Here is a 15,339-nt window from a genome sequence, read left to right on the forward strand (position 1 = left end):
AAATTGTCTGAGGAAGATAGGATGAGGTTGGATGAACCTGTGAGTGTGGAGGAGGTGGAATGTGCAATTCTGTCTATGCCCAATAACAAATCACCGGGTGCTGATGGTCTACCTGGGGAGGTGTACAGGGAGCTGGTGGAACTGCTAGCTCCAAAATTGAAATCTGTGTTTGATGAGGCTTTGGTGAAGGGGGCGTTACCGAGATCAATGGAGGAAGCGGTGATAGTGGTTCTGCCAAAGGAGGGGAAAGATCCCATGGATGCGGAGTCGTATAGGCCCATATCGTTGTTGACAACGGATGTCAAAATACTCGCTAAGATCCTGGCCACCCGGCTCACCGGGGTTGCGCATACTGTTATTCACGAGGACCAGTCGGGCTTTATGCCCAACCGCTCCACGGCTGTTAACTTGAGAAGATTATTTCTTAATATGCAGCTGCCTGCTGATAATGGTGGCGGGAGAATAGTGATGTCATTGGACGCTAGAAAAGCATTTGATAGCGTGGAATGGAAATATTTATGGAAAATCATGGAAATAATGGGATTTGGCCCCGCATTCATGGCCTGGGTGAAGTTATTGTACTCATCCCCAAGGGCGGTAGTTAAGGTGAATGGTGAACGGTCCGGGATGTTTGACTTACATAGGGGCACAAGGCAGGGGTGCCCGCTGTCCCCGCTATTGTTTGCGGTGGCAGTGGAGCCCCTGGCGGCCAAAATAAGAGCTGAGAGAGGAGTGGTCGGATTTAAATTTGGGAGGCTGGAAGAAAAAATATCATTGTATGCCGATGACATCCTGTTATTTCTGGAAAATGCAGGAGAGACATTGGGGTGCACGATGGATGTAATTAAACACTTTGGGAGCATTTCGGGACTGGAGATAAACTGGCACAAGTCTTATGTCATGGCTGTAGATAGACCAATAAAAGCGGAGGAGATAGATGAGAGGGGGAAGCAGCTCCAGCTGGTTTCACAATTTAAATACCTTGGGATATGGGTGGCGCTTCCATTGACACGATTCACGGATCTGAATTTAGTTCCTCTGCTAGAGAAATTTAAAAAGAAAATAGGCGCATGGTGCCAATTGGCTTTGACGGTGACGGGTAGAACTAACCTGATTAAGATGGTCCTTATGCCACAACTAATGTACGTTTTGCACAACTCACCGATATGGCTACCAAAAAAACGGTTTCAGGGTATTGATTCTATCTTCAGATCCTTGATATGGGGCAAGAGGCAGGCAAGGATTAAATTGGGAACGCTGCAAAATGGGAAGGAGGAGGGAGGATTGGCCGCACCCAATCCCTGGGTCTATTTCTTGGCAGTACAGGGCCAGCATGTCAGGGGATGGAGAGAACCCGATTGTGGAGGGGCAGCTTGCCGGGTGCTGGTACATGTGTCGAGAAGACGCCCACTGGTCCAGGCGTTAGAGGATGGTACCTTTAAGAAATTGGGAGCAATATATCCTACCTTAGGCTTGACTCAGAAGGTATGGGACACTATTAAAAAGATCAGGGGGGTGGACGGGCTGACTAAGTACTCACCGGTGTTGGGCAATGAACATCTGCCGGAACTTAATAAGCTGTGTCAAATGGGCAATTGGAAGGCGCAAGGAGTGAGATATGTGTGCCAGCTGCAGAGTGGAACGGACCTGAAGACCTTTGAGAAATTGAGAGAAGAATTTGATTTGCCTTTGGTATGGGGATTTCAATACTATAGGCTTCGACATGCTTGGAGGGCACAGTGTGGATTGGGAGCCATGACGGTTCAGGGTGACATTGTACTAGATTCTGTGTGTATGAAGGGAGGGACGAGGGGAGTCATATCGAGCTTATATCATGACCTACTGCACTCCTATCTGGGGGGAAATCACTTCATTGCAAAGAGTAAATGGGAAAGGGAGGTGGGTACCCTCACAACAGAACAATGGGAGGCAATTCTAGAATATGTCCCGAAGATCTCTCTAAGCGAGCAGGCACGGATCTCCCAATTATACATAATACATAGGACATACAAAACACCGCTGCGCCTGTACAAGGCGGGCTTGAGGGGAGATTCCAGTTGCCCTAGATGTGGCACGGACCAGGCCGGACTGCTACACATGCTATGGTCATGCCCGCGGCTAGTGGCTTATTGGTTGGTCGTTGTTAACAAAATTGAGAGGGCTTATACATGTACAATTGACAGAAACCCGGTGCTGTGTGTTTTGGGGGAGGTGGATGGAATACCTGTCTCAGAACATTACAAAGTGGCGATAGCGCGATTGCTATATGTGGCACGCAAACTAATAGCACGAAAATGGACAGATTCGGAACCCCCCACTAGGAGGGAATTTATTGCTCAGACACGTACGGTAATGCATTTAGAGGAAAGCATTTACAGGCGGAGGCATGGAGAGAGAACTTTTGGGAAAATATGGTCCGCATGGATGGCGGTAATATGATTGTCAATGTTCCCAGGTATGCCCGGCATAAGGAGTATTGGCGGAAGGGGGGAGGGGGGAGAGGGTTTTGACTGTATTACTACACGTTATGTGAATTGTTATATGTATATTGATAACTGTTTGCTGTAAATTTTTGAAACCTAAATAAAAATAATTGGTTTAAAAAAAAAAAAAAAAATCCTGAAGCAACATTTCGAAATCAAAGACTTGGGAAATGTAAAACAGTACCTAGGAATACAGGTAGAAAGAGAAGAAGACGGAAGTTTCCTACTGAATAAAAATCACATGATTCAAGACATAACAGAAAAATTTGGATTAAAGGATGCAAAAACAGTAAAGTCTCCAATGGAAACTAATTATCTCAAAGAGATGAACAGTGAAAAAAATATTCTACCAAATAATGAAAAATACAGAACAGCAATGGGAAAACTACTGTATCTAGCGACCGTTACAAGACCAGACATCGCAGCAGCAGTAGGAATCCTGAGTAGAAAGGTATCAAAACCAAATAAAGCTGATTGGAATGCCGTGAAGACAGTAATGCGTTATTTGAAAGGAACTAGCAATGTTAAGCTGAAATTACCCACAAGTGATAATTGCATTTTAACAGGATATGTTGATGCAGATTAGGCTGGAGATCCAACTGACAGAAGATCTACCAGTGGACATATTTTTTTTCTCTCAGGTGGACCAATTAGTTGGACAAGTAAGAAACAGTCAATTGTGACACTGTCTTCAACAGAAGCAGAATATGTTGCCGCAGCACATGCGAGTCAAGAAGTACTGTGGTTAAGACAATTGTTGACAGAATTAGGACAACCACAGTTGGAACCAACAAAACTGAAAGAGGACAATCAAGGATGTCTTGTTCTTGCTCAGATGGAAAGAGTCAATCCAAGAACCAAGCATATTGATGTGAAATAATATCATTTCTTGAGAGATCATCAGGAACAAGGAGTCTTGAAGTTAAGTATTGTCCTACTGAAGAAATGACAGCAGACATCTCCACGAAGGCGTTGAATGCTGATAAACACCAGAGACTAATAAAAAAGTTGGGTTTGATTGAATAAGTCCTTACTGTTGAGAAAGGGTGTTGGCATATACAACAGATTAGGACTTATTATAAGTGAAAGGGGGACTTTATACTAACCAGACAGCAGATGGCGATAGTGTGTAAAGTTATATGCTTGCTGTATGGTGGGAGGAAAGCTCTCAATTGTTGGTTGTTTTATACTTCCTGTGTTTTTTTTTCTTTCCTTTCCTGAATGTGTTATGTCAGCAGCACACGGACTGTGTGACACTGAATTGTATCTCATGTTTAACCAGTATGAAGTAAATACTGTTTACTCAAGATATCTTGCTGATTGAAGCTCTCGTAAGTACAGTGGTGACTATAAGAAGATGTACTCTGCGACAAACTGTATATGGAGGTGACACGCCCCCTGGGCCTTGGGGTATTCGGTAGCCGGGCCGGTCGGTGCTGGGGATGTCACGGTGGCAGTGACCCGGTCCGTGACCCAGGGCGGTCAATTAAAGGAAAAGTAAAAGGGAATAAAGTTTTTGGAAATGATGTTTGTGACGCCACCTGTGGTGTGCGGCTATATGCAGCCGCCACTGCGGTACAGATCCTCTGGAGCTGATGGTGACGCAACAGAGTTGGTTCAGCTCTCCACAGGTAGAGCTTCTCTCCAGGGCAGGAAATGATAAATTGTATGAGGTAGATGTTGCTGGTGCTGTGTAGTGCAGGACTGGTGATGGCACAGCAATTATTCAAGGACACATTGGGGTGCAGTCTTCAGGTTTTACTCACGGTTGTTCAATTCTCCAGGTTACAATGGCCAGTGTGTAACCCCCCCACATTGTCCTGTGTCCTCCGGGGTAGGGGTTCAGCAATCTCAAGTATCTCAGGAGTACTTAAACGGGACCCCGTTCTATGTACCTTTCCCGGTCGGCTCCCTGCGCTGGCTCTCGCCCTCCTGCCATGCGCCTCACAATCAGTGTCCCAAGCCAGTGGCCTCGGGCCTTGTCGGGTGACGTGTAGTCCCCTGGACCCTATGCGGCCACCTTTTTGGCGATGTAATTGTGGCTGTTGGCTGCAGCACCTTAAAAATGCTGCAGCCTCTGGTTGTCTAGATGAGCCTGGTTGTTCTCCACTAGTCTGGGGCCGGTCCCTTTCTGAGGCCTGATCCCTCCACATCAGCGTGAATTCGGGCGCGCACGGGTGGGCTCTGCACTCACTGTGCCCCTGGGATCCCCTCTGTTCCTCCTGGAGCCCTTCTCACTGCTTCTCTCTTCTCTCTTTCCTTGTCCTGGGCCTCTCTCACTGGGCCCTGCTCCTTTCTCCACTCCTCCTGAGCAGAGCTCCTCCTGAGCTCCTGCTCCCAGCTCTCCCTCTGAACTCCAACTCTTCAGAACTTTGACTACTTCCAGAACCTTCCAAACTGTTTTATACACCTACCCTCTATGCTCCACTGAACCTCTTCCTCCACCCACCTCCTCTACTTAGTTCCACCCTTCAGCTGGGGACCAGGGACTGTGCTCTCCCTTAGGAGCAATCTCGCCCTTCCCTACTGAAGTGGAGTGTATTGGATGTGGGTGTGTGGGTCCCGGGTAGTGCTCCCTCAATACCTGAGATTGGGGTACCACACCTCTGGGTGAGATGCAGTACCTCTGTGGTGACTGAACCCGCAGGGGCGCCACAGAGGTGTTATCAGTCATTGTGCAGGAAGGGGAGGAGGTGAGCTGTGAAATATATTGTGAATAGTGGATCCTGTGTTATTTACTGTACCTCGAGGTGTTACCTTTCATTGTAATCCTGTCTGTGATTATATTGAGACTGGTGAAAAATCCCCTCTATAGAGAAGGAAGTAGGAATCTTGTGGTGGCCTTTTATGGCCAGTGTGAAAATTGCAAGATTTCTCATATTCTTTTAAATGACTTTATAGTGATTTGGAAAATTTAAGAAAAAAAATGACACATTTTTTTAAAGAAATAAAATTAATATTAGAATGGATTTAAGCAATAGATAATTTCTTATTATTTTTTTTAAATTGCTAACACATAAACAAAATTAAAATTGGATTTGCCATAATTATTATTATTTTATTATTATTATTTATTATTATAGCGCCATTTATTCCATGGCGCTTTACATGTGAAAAAGGGGGTATAATACAAGAACAATTTCAATAATCTTGAACACAATGTGACAGCGACTGGTACAGGCGGAGCGAGGACCCTGCCCGCGAGGGCTCACAGTCTACGAGGGATGGGTGAGGATACAGTAGGTGAGGGTAGAGCTGGTCGTGCAGCGGTATGGTGGAGCGGTGGTTACTGCAGGTTGTAGGCTTGTCGGAAGAGGTGGGTCTTCAGGTTCCTTTTGAAGGTTTCCACGGTAGGCGAGAGTCTGATACGTTGGGGTAGAGAGTTCCAGAGTAGGGCGGAAGCACGGGAGAAATCTTGTATACGGTTGTGGGAGGAGGAGATAAGAGGGGAGTAGAGCAGGAGATCTTGTGAGGATAGGAGGTTGCGTGCAGGTATGTAACGGGAGACTAGGTCGGAGATATATGGAGGAGACAGGTTGTGAATGGCTTTGTATGTCATGGTTAGGGTTTTGAACTGGAGTCTCTGGGCAATGGGGAGCCAGTGAAGAGATTGACAGAGAGGAGAGGCTGGGGAATAGCGGGGGGACAGGTTGATTAGTCGAGCAGCAGAGTTTATGATAGATTGGAGGGGTGTAAGAGTGTTAGAGGGGAGGCCACAGAGCAGGAGGTTGCAGTAGTCAAGGCGGGAGATGATGAGGGCGTGCACTAGTGTTTTTGCAGATTCATGGTTTAGGAATGTGCGGATCCGGGAGATATTTTTAAGTTGGAGTCGGCAGGAAGTGGAAAGGGCTTGGATATGTGGTTTGAAGGAGAGTTCCGAGTCCAGGGTTACCCCGAGGCAGCGAGCTTGAGGGACTGGGGAGAGTGGGCAGCCATTGACTATGATGGATAGGTCAGTTGGGAGGGTTGAATGAGATGGCGGAAAGATGATGAATTCTGTTTTGTCCATGTTAAGTTTTAGAAATCTAGCAGAGAAGAAGGATGAAATAGCAGACAGACATTGTGGGATTTTGGTTAATACGGAGGTGATATCGGGTCCAGAGAGGTAGATCTGTGTGTCATCAGCATAGAGGTGATAATGAAAGCCATGAGACTCTATGAGCTGTCCCAGGCCTAAGGTGTAGATGGAGAAGAGCAGGGGTCCTAGAACTGAACCTTGGGGGACACCGACAGATAGGGGGCGAGATGAAGAGGTGGTGTGTGAGTGGGAGACACTGAATGTCAGGTCTGTTAGGTATGAGGAGATCCAGGATAGGGCCAAGTCTGTACTTGTACTATCTGGAGAATCCTATTGCCATGTTATTTTTCCCAATAGACACTGTAAAAGCAACACCTAAAAAACCAATGGAGGAATTGCATTTTTGTAACCATTTCACCCTCCTTAGATTTTTTTTCCTTTTTTCCATGCATAATATGGTATTGATCAAAACTGCTACTATGTCCTATGGAAAATAAAAACATTTATGGCTCTTAAGTCAACAGGAAGCAAAAACTAAAGCGCAAAATAATGAAAAATTACCAGGTCCTTACAGGGATTGGACATTTAATATAGGGATGGTAAGGGCGGATGTGTAAGGTGACCGATCTTGTAGAGACATTAGGAGAGAGGTTCAAGCTTTGTGGCAAACATTTAGGTTTATTTCAGCTTTTAGTCACTGGATCTGAAGAGTTCATTAGTGATGTCATCGGTTAGTTTCATTTTTCAACAGCAGGACACTTTAGACAGATTTATGATGGTGGTTCTTGTGGAGCTGAAGGTTACAAATGTCTACAAAACAGATTACACTGATCAAAACCGAATAGTACACAAACTATAGCCAATTTCTCTGAGGTCACTGCAAAGAATACATTTCCCACAGAGAAACCCCCTTCCATACAAAGAGATCGACTCCTTGGGTTCAGAATTAGCAGGACCAGAAATAACAAGAGACGACAAGCATGGTTTAAACATATGGCTCATACCTTACATACAATTATGTCTGCATGACAAGTGATTACTATGTTCTTCAGGATGGAAAAATGGGATGGGAGGTTTTTCTCTGAAGCTAAACTCATCAACCTCTCTCTTGACCCTGGCAAGGCACAATCACTGCATTAAGCTGTCAACTCGTCTCTAAGTCTATAATTCCACGTCTTTCCTGTGAATTCAGTAGAAATTTTATGCTGTAACCTTCCAAACTCGTCTTTCCCTAAGGAACCATACACATAGCACATTCATTTAACTGGACTCTGCCAGTGGAGAGTATTGACCTTCGCGAAAGGTTGTCCTCGTGAAAAAGAATTATTCCTTATAGAGGCTTGTGTATAAAGCATCATAAAAGCCATCTTCAAAGGGCATTTAATGAACCTAGACCTCGTTGGACTCCAAGGAATATTGCTCGACTTGACTCTGGACTACTGTTTTCATGAAAAAGGGGAAAAAAAATTAGAGGAATTTTTCGGAGCAGACAGACGTTTACACATGATTCCTACGTTCTGCAGAACAAAGTCCTTGTAACTCAAGAATGGAATTGTCTGACTACAAAGAGAAAGTTCCTTGAGTCTTTTAGAACTCCCTAGGGTCCCTTTAAGAGCCTACACAAAGTTGCAGGTGGGACAAACATTTCATGGACATTTATATGGTTCCTTTCAAAATTTCAATAGAGCTCATAAGAGATTTTTATTTAAGCACCCCCCACCACATCCTTACACCCCCACCGATAAAAACAGAAGAGATATATAAAATTGGAAATGATTTACAGCCTGCTCTCTGATGACTCGAAATGCATCGATGTGTAAGGGTGAACGTGCAATTAACTTTTTTAAAGCTCTCTATTTTAGGCTATAATTTTAGAGATTTAGAACACAAGATCTCTGTCTAATTCCCTTCAGGCCTATAAAGTTTACTATACTTTTGTAGTTTTGCTGAGGCAAAAAAGTGTTAAAAAATAAACATTTTCCCTATAGCCGTTTGCTGGAAAATGTGTGCTCACACCTATGGTTAACATACAAGCTTGTGTTTTCGAGGAGTTTGGCAGGAAGCGTAACTTACTGGGTACTTGGGATAGTATGAAAATACAGACTTATTTAATGTTTTGTGTTTTTTTTTTTTAAAGATAGAGCTTTCACTGAAGTCAATGATGTATTCCAATCCAGAAAACATATTTTCATTCTAATTCAACATTTATAGTACACTGACAATGCAAGATACTCAAGGATCCACTATATAATCCAGGACTAAAAATATTAGGGAGATAAATTTATAGTATTCCTGTGGAATCCCACCTATATATGTTATTTTTTCTCACGGTAGAATAATTCCTACAAATAGGAAATCAAATATTGAGGATATAAAATTCTGTACTTTGGAAAGTTCATAAAGGAATTTCTATTTCTATTGCAATCACTGACAGGAATGGAATTATTCCCCATATGTTTAATACTCTACATAGCATTGTGATGATGGAGGGAACGAGGGGCAAATGGCTGATCTTCAACTCTCCAAGGCCCCCTATCATCCTCATCAGGATGATTTAAGACATTGTCAAACTTCAAGTCTGATACTCAGCCTTCACTCCTTAGTGACATCTGCCATACATTCACTGCAGATGTGTGCACTTAAAAGGAATCTGTCAAAAGGTTTTTGCTATGGAATCTGAAAGCACCATAATGTATGGGTAGAGACCCTGATTCCAGCAACATGTCACTTACGGGGCTGAGTTTTTCTGTTAAAATACAATGTTTTAACAGCAGGAGATTATCACTAAAGGACAATTGGTCTCGTACCTACTAGTCCAACCCCACCCCCAGCACTGATTAGCAGCTATCTCTCACTATACAATGTACACAGAAATCGGTGGTGTGGGCGGTGTTATACAGGGCTCAGCATTCAGAGCTCTGCTAGATCTGCAGCAGAAAAAACAGGGATTGTATCAGAACTGCTGCACGCAGTAAACTAAGTGACACATCGCTGGAATCAGGGTCTCTGCTCCTACATCATCCTGCTGTCAGGTTACATTGAAAACATCTGCTGACAGATTCCCTTTAACCAAACAATATTTGTTGCAATAAGAGCTAGCTACTGCAATGCATTGTAACGATGGCCTATTAAAGGCCCTATGTCAGCCATGTTAGTACATCTCTGAAGCCATAGAAGACCAGTAATTGCACAATAGACTGTAATATTTCAGTATTGCAGTGTATTGTATAGAAGAAAAAAATCTGAAATGTTTTTGAAAAGACTACAAAAAAAATTAAAGTTTGTCACCCACTTTTTCCTTGGAATGCATATAGTGAAATCTAAAAAATAAAATAACATTTTGGTGTGTGTGTGTGTGTGTGTGTGTGTGTGTGTGTGTGTGTGTGTGTGTGTGTGTGTTTATATATACACCCAGCAGAATATTTTTTGTGATAATAAAAAAAAAAATCAGAAATACAGTACAGACCAAAAGTTTGGACACACCTTCTGATTTAAAGATTTTTCGGTATTTTAATGACTGAAAATTGTACATTCACACTGAAGGCATCAAAACTATGAATTAACACATGTGGAATTATATACTTAACAAAAAAGTGTGAAACAACTGAAAATATGTCTTATATTCTAGGTTCTTCAAAGTAGCCACCTTTTGCTTTGATGACTGCTTTGCACACTCTTGGCATTTTCTTGATGAGCTTCAAGAGGTAGTCACCGGAAATGGTTTTCACTTCACAGGTGTGCCCTGTCAGGTTTAATACGTGGGATTTCTTGCCTTATAAATGGGGTTGGGACCATCAGTTGTGTTGTGCAGAAGTCTGGTGGATACACAGCTGATAGTCCTACTGAATAGACTGTTAGAATTTGTATTATGGCAAGAAAAAAGCAGCTAAGTAAAGAAAAACGAGTGGCCATCATTACTTTAAGAAGTGAAGATCAGTCAGTCCAAAAAATTGGGCAAACTTTGAAAGTGTGAATTTTTAGAAAATAGCAAAAGGCAATGGTACTCTCACCAGCCAAGGTTTCAAGAAAAAATGCACACCAGGACATGGCCGGCCCCCTTTTGTTAGAAGGAGGTAACACAGGTGCAGAATGCTGATGAACAATCGCCCTCACCCACTCTCACTGGAGGGGCGATTGCCCAGCACTAAAACTGCACACAGATGAAACTTGCAGTAGGGTGCAATACACACACTCGTGGCACCGTGCCTAGCCAGCATCCTATTACACGCCCCTACTATTCGACTAGGCGGGATGCCCGGCACCCTATCCGTGCATCGCAGAGTTGTGAAGCCCCAACTCACAAGGTCACCATTACTGGGCCTGGCCGTGCCCTGGCAGAAAAAGTGCAAAAAATATCATATGAGGTATTAGTTGATATTTTGGCCAAAATACGTAAGCTCACAACCCATCGTAAAGGGTTCTCACGGTTTTGCGAGTCCCTACTCTAACATTAAAAACAGACAGCATAGCCAGAACAATAGACAGAATTTTTAGAGTCCCTACTCTAACATTAAAAACACACATTCTGCACCTGTGTTACCTCCTTCTAACAAAAGGGGGCCGGCCGTGTCCTGGTGTGCATTTTTTCTTGAAACCTTGGCTGGTGAGTACCATTGACTTTTGCTATTTTCTAAAACTTTGAAAGTGTCCCCAAGTGCAGTTGCAAAAACCATCAAGCGCTACAAAGAAACTGGCTCACATGAGGACCGCCCCAGGAAAGGAAGACCAAGAGTCACCTCTGCTTCTGAGGATAAATTTATCTGAGCCACCAGCCTCAGAAATCGCAGGTTAACAACAGCTCAGATTAGAGACCAGGTCAATGCCACACCTGGTCTAGCAGCAGACACATCTCTACAGCAACTGTTAAGAGGAGACTTTGTGCAGCAGGCCTTCATGGTAAAATAGCTGCTAGGAAACCACTTAAAAGGACAGGCAACAAGCCGAAGAGACTTGTTTGGGCTAAAGAACTCAAGGAATGGACATTAGACCAGTGGAAATCTGTGCTTTGGTCTGATGAGTCCAAATTTGAGATCTTTGGTTCCAACCACCGTGTCTTTGTGCGACGCAGAAAAGGTGAACGGATGGACTCTACATGCCTGGTTCCCACCGTGAAGCATGGAGGAGGAGGTGCGATGAATTAATACATGTGGGATTATATACTTAACAAAAAAGTGTGAAACAACTCAAAATATGTCCTATATTCTAGGTTCTTCAAAGTAGCCACCTTTTGGTTTGATGACTGCTTTGCACACTCTTGGCATTCTCTTGATGAGCTTCAAGAGGTAGTCACCAGAAATGGTCCTCCAACAATCTTGAAGGAGTTCCCAGGGCTTAGCACTTGTTGGCCCTTTTGCCTTCACTCTGCGGTCCAGCTCACCCCAAACCATATTGATTTGGTTCAGGTCTGGTGACTGTGGAGGCCAGGTCGTCTGACGTAGCACCCCATCACTCTCCTTCTTGGTCAAATAGCCCTTACACAGCCTGGAGGTGTGTTTGGGGTCATTGTCCTGTTGAAAAATAAATGATGGTCCAACTAAACGCAAAATGGATGGAATAGCATGCCGCTGCAAGATGCTGTGGTAGCCATGCTGGTTCAGTATGCCTTCAATTTTGAATAAATCCCCAACAGTGTCACCAGCAAAGCACCCCCACACCATCACACCTCCGCCTCCATACTTCACGGTGGGAACCAGGCATGTAGAGTCCATCCGTTCACCTTTTCTGCGTCGCACAAAGACACAGTGGTTGGAAGCAAAGATCTCAAATTTGGACTCATCAGACCAAAGCACAGATTTCCACTGGTCTAATGTCCATTCCTTGAGTTCTTTAGCCCAAACAAGTCTCTTCTGCTTGTTGCCTGTCCTTAGCAGTGGTTTCCTAGCAGCTATTTTACCATGAAGGCCTGCTGCACAAAGTCTCCTCTTAACAGTTGTTTTAGAGATGTGTCTGCTGCTAGACCAGGTGTGGCATTGACCTGGTCTCTAATCTGAGCTGTTGTTAACCTGCGATATCTGAGGCTGGTGACTCGGATAAACTTATCCTCAGAAGCAGAGGTGATTCTTGGTTTTCCTTTCCTGGGGAGGTCCTCATGTGAGCCAGTTTCTTTGTAGCGCTTGATGGTTTTTGTAACTGCACTTAGTGACACTTTCAAAGTTTGCCCAATTTTTCGCACTGACTGACCTTCATTTCTTAAAGTAATGATGACCACTCGTTTTTCTTTACTTAGCTGCTTTTTTCTTGCCATAATACAAATTCTAACAATCTATTCAGTAGGACTATCAGCTGTGTATCCACCTGACTTCTGCACAACACAACAAATGGTCCCAACCCCATTAATAAGGCAAGTAATCCCACTTATTAAACCTGACAGGGCACACCTGTGAAGTGAAGACCATTTCCGGTGACTACCTCTTGAAGCTCAACAAGAGAATGCCAAGAGTGTGCAAAGCAGTCATCAAAGCAAAAGGTGGCTACTTTGAAGAACCTAGAATATAAGACATATTTTCAGTTGTTTCACACTTTTTTTGTTAAGTATATAATTCCACATGTGTTAATTCATAGTTTTGATGCCTTCAGTGAGAATGTACAATTTTCATAGTCATGAAAATACAGAAAAATCTTTAAATGAATAGGTGTGTCCAAACTTTTGGTCTTTACTGTGTGTATATATGGGTGTGTGTGTGTGTATGTATATATATATATATATATATATATATATATATATATATATATATATATATATATATATATATATATATATATATATAATATAAAATATATAATTTTATTTTATCTTTTTTATTTTTTTTTGTACATTATATGGTAAAATGAGTGGGGTCATTCAAAACTACAACTTGTCCTACAGAAAAAAAATAAGCTCCTGTATGTCTGCATATGGCAAAATAAAAGAGTTATGGCTCCTTGAAGACGGAGAGGAAAAAACAAAAGCGAAAGATATGGCTGCATCTCCAAAGGGCGAAAAGTCCTTAAAATGTACATTTCTCCTATTTCAGGCCACTTCCACCCTTGTGTATTTTGGTCAGTATTTATAAATTAAAACCAGGAGTGGGTCCAAATAATGAAATAGATGCAAATATTTACATTTTATACTTTTCTTCTGTATATTTTCATCTCAAATACTGATGAAAACTACTGATGTAAATACCCAAATGTGAAAGTGGCTTTACACATTAGACTTCTGTCTGCCGAACCTGCCAATATCGGTGGTCTAATGTGTATGGTGGTGCCGGCCAACTTATCATCAAGAGATTTTCAATCAGCCATGTCCCATTTCGGACTGTTGATCGCATTGTTCTCTCTAAAACAAGCCGCCGGCTATGTGTCACTCGGCGGCTTTCTCATAGAGCTCTCGGCTGAACGAGCTCTTGTGTTCAGGGGAGTTGGATGAGATGGCCGACAGCCGAACGATCTTATGGCCGACAGCCAGGAGCGGACATACCGCCGATGCTGCTGCACCGGGGCCCGGAGGTGGAAGGGGTCTGAATACTTACGACCATGTGATATTTCAGTTTTCTTTTTTTAATTTGCAAAAATTTCTAGATTTCTGTTTTTTTTACAGTCAAGATGGGGTGCAGAGTGTACTTTAATAAGAAAAACAATGAACTTTCTAGAATTTACCAAATGGCTGCAATGAAACAAAGAGTGAAAAATTTAAAGGGGTCTGAATACTTTCCGTACCCACTGTATATAGCTACATTATGTTGAAACATAAATTTTGATGGGATTTTGCTTTAATATTGCACAAAACTAAACTCAGATACTTAATGTTTAATGCTACCAAATTACAATAACCAGTCAACAGTAATATATATTTTGAATTGGAAGTTGCACAGTCGACATGCTAAACTAATTTGAAATACAGAATTTTCCATTAGTTCCTCCAGTAAAAGCAGTTTGGCACACAGAGACAAAATTTATGCCTGACCTGTAATTTGGACAAAATGATGAATTTAATGGAGCATAAATAGGGTTACTTTTTATGAGCATAATAAAAGAACAGCATGTAAGTAATATAAAAAGTAAAAAACAAACTTTTTATGCTCTCACAGACTACCATATAGCTATTATGTAACAAAAATATTTTCCAAAGTCCCTCATCATTCGTGGCTTCTGTGCACAGTTTATTCAGGTGATGACTGTGAAAGGAGTCAATATGAGATTACTGTCCTTCACAGTCCCTTTGTAAAGAGGAATGAGTTATACACAGGATCTAATGCCTTAGTCCAATCCTGCAGCATAATAAGACATCAGTATTATAAATGGCACATCAGGTGGGGAATCTAGTTACAAATTTTGCATTGGTTCTCAGGACGTTTAATAGGGTTTATCACTATGCAGGTATCTGCAAGAAGATGGAAGTTGTGCTCACGTTCCCCCTTGTTGATATGTGCTTTACTATGCTGTGATGTGATGCATTATATTGTTTTACATTGAGATGTGATAGAGTTGTCTTCTGCCCAGCAACAGGTAGTGAATAGGTATGGGTAGAGCTAAAGGGGTATTCCCATCTCCAAGATCCTATCCAAATATGTAGTAGATGTTCTAATAATAATATTAGATAATACCTCCAATTACAAATGTAGTATAGTTTTTCTCATTCTCTGTCTCTTTCCTCATGTGCAGGCATTGCAGGACCTTAGGTATCCATGGTTACGACCACTAGCAACTAGCTGTCACTAGATCAGTGGTTGTAACCATGGATATCTAAGGTCCTGCAATGCCTGCACATGAAGAAAGAGACACAGCGAAGCAGAAAAAATATACTATATCTCTAATTGGAGGTATTTGCTAATATTATTATTATTACACCTACTACAT

The 15,339-nt window shown here is 42.5% G+C and overlaps 1 long non-coding RNA gene across 1 annotated transcript in view; it reads right to left on the minus strand.

Moving 5' to 3' along the window:
* Positions 1 to 5,515: 5,515 nt before the first annotated feature.
* LOC141152873 (uncharacterized) overlaps positions 5,516 to 15,339 on the minus strand; it is a 52,328-nt gene continuing 42,504 nt past the window's right edge. The window contains exon 4 of the long non-coding RNA XR_012247178.1: positions 5,516 to 7,311. This is a non-coding gene — a long non-coding RNA (uncharacterized lncRNA). The remainder of the gene's footprint in view (positions 7,312 to 15,339) is intronic.

Source organism: Phyllobates terribilis, unplaced genomic scaffold, assembly GCF_046119375.1.
Source record: "Phyllobates terribilis strain yellow unplaced genomic scaffold, ASM4611937v1 Scaffold_7__3_contigs__length_470593459, whole genome shotgun sequence".
NCBI classification, from domain to species: domain Eukaryota; kingdom Metazoa; phylum Chordata; class Amphibia; order Anura; family Dendrobatidae; genus Phyllobates; species Phyllobates terribilis.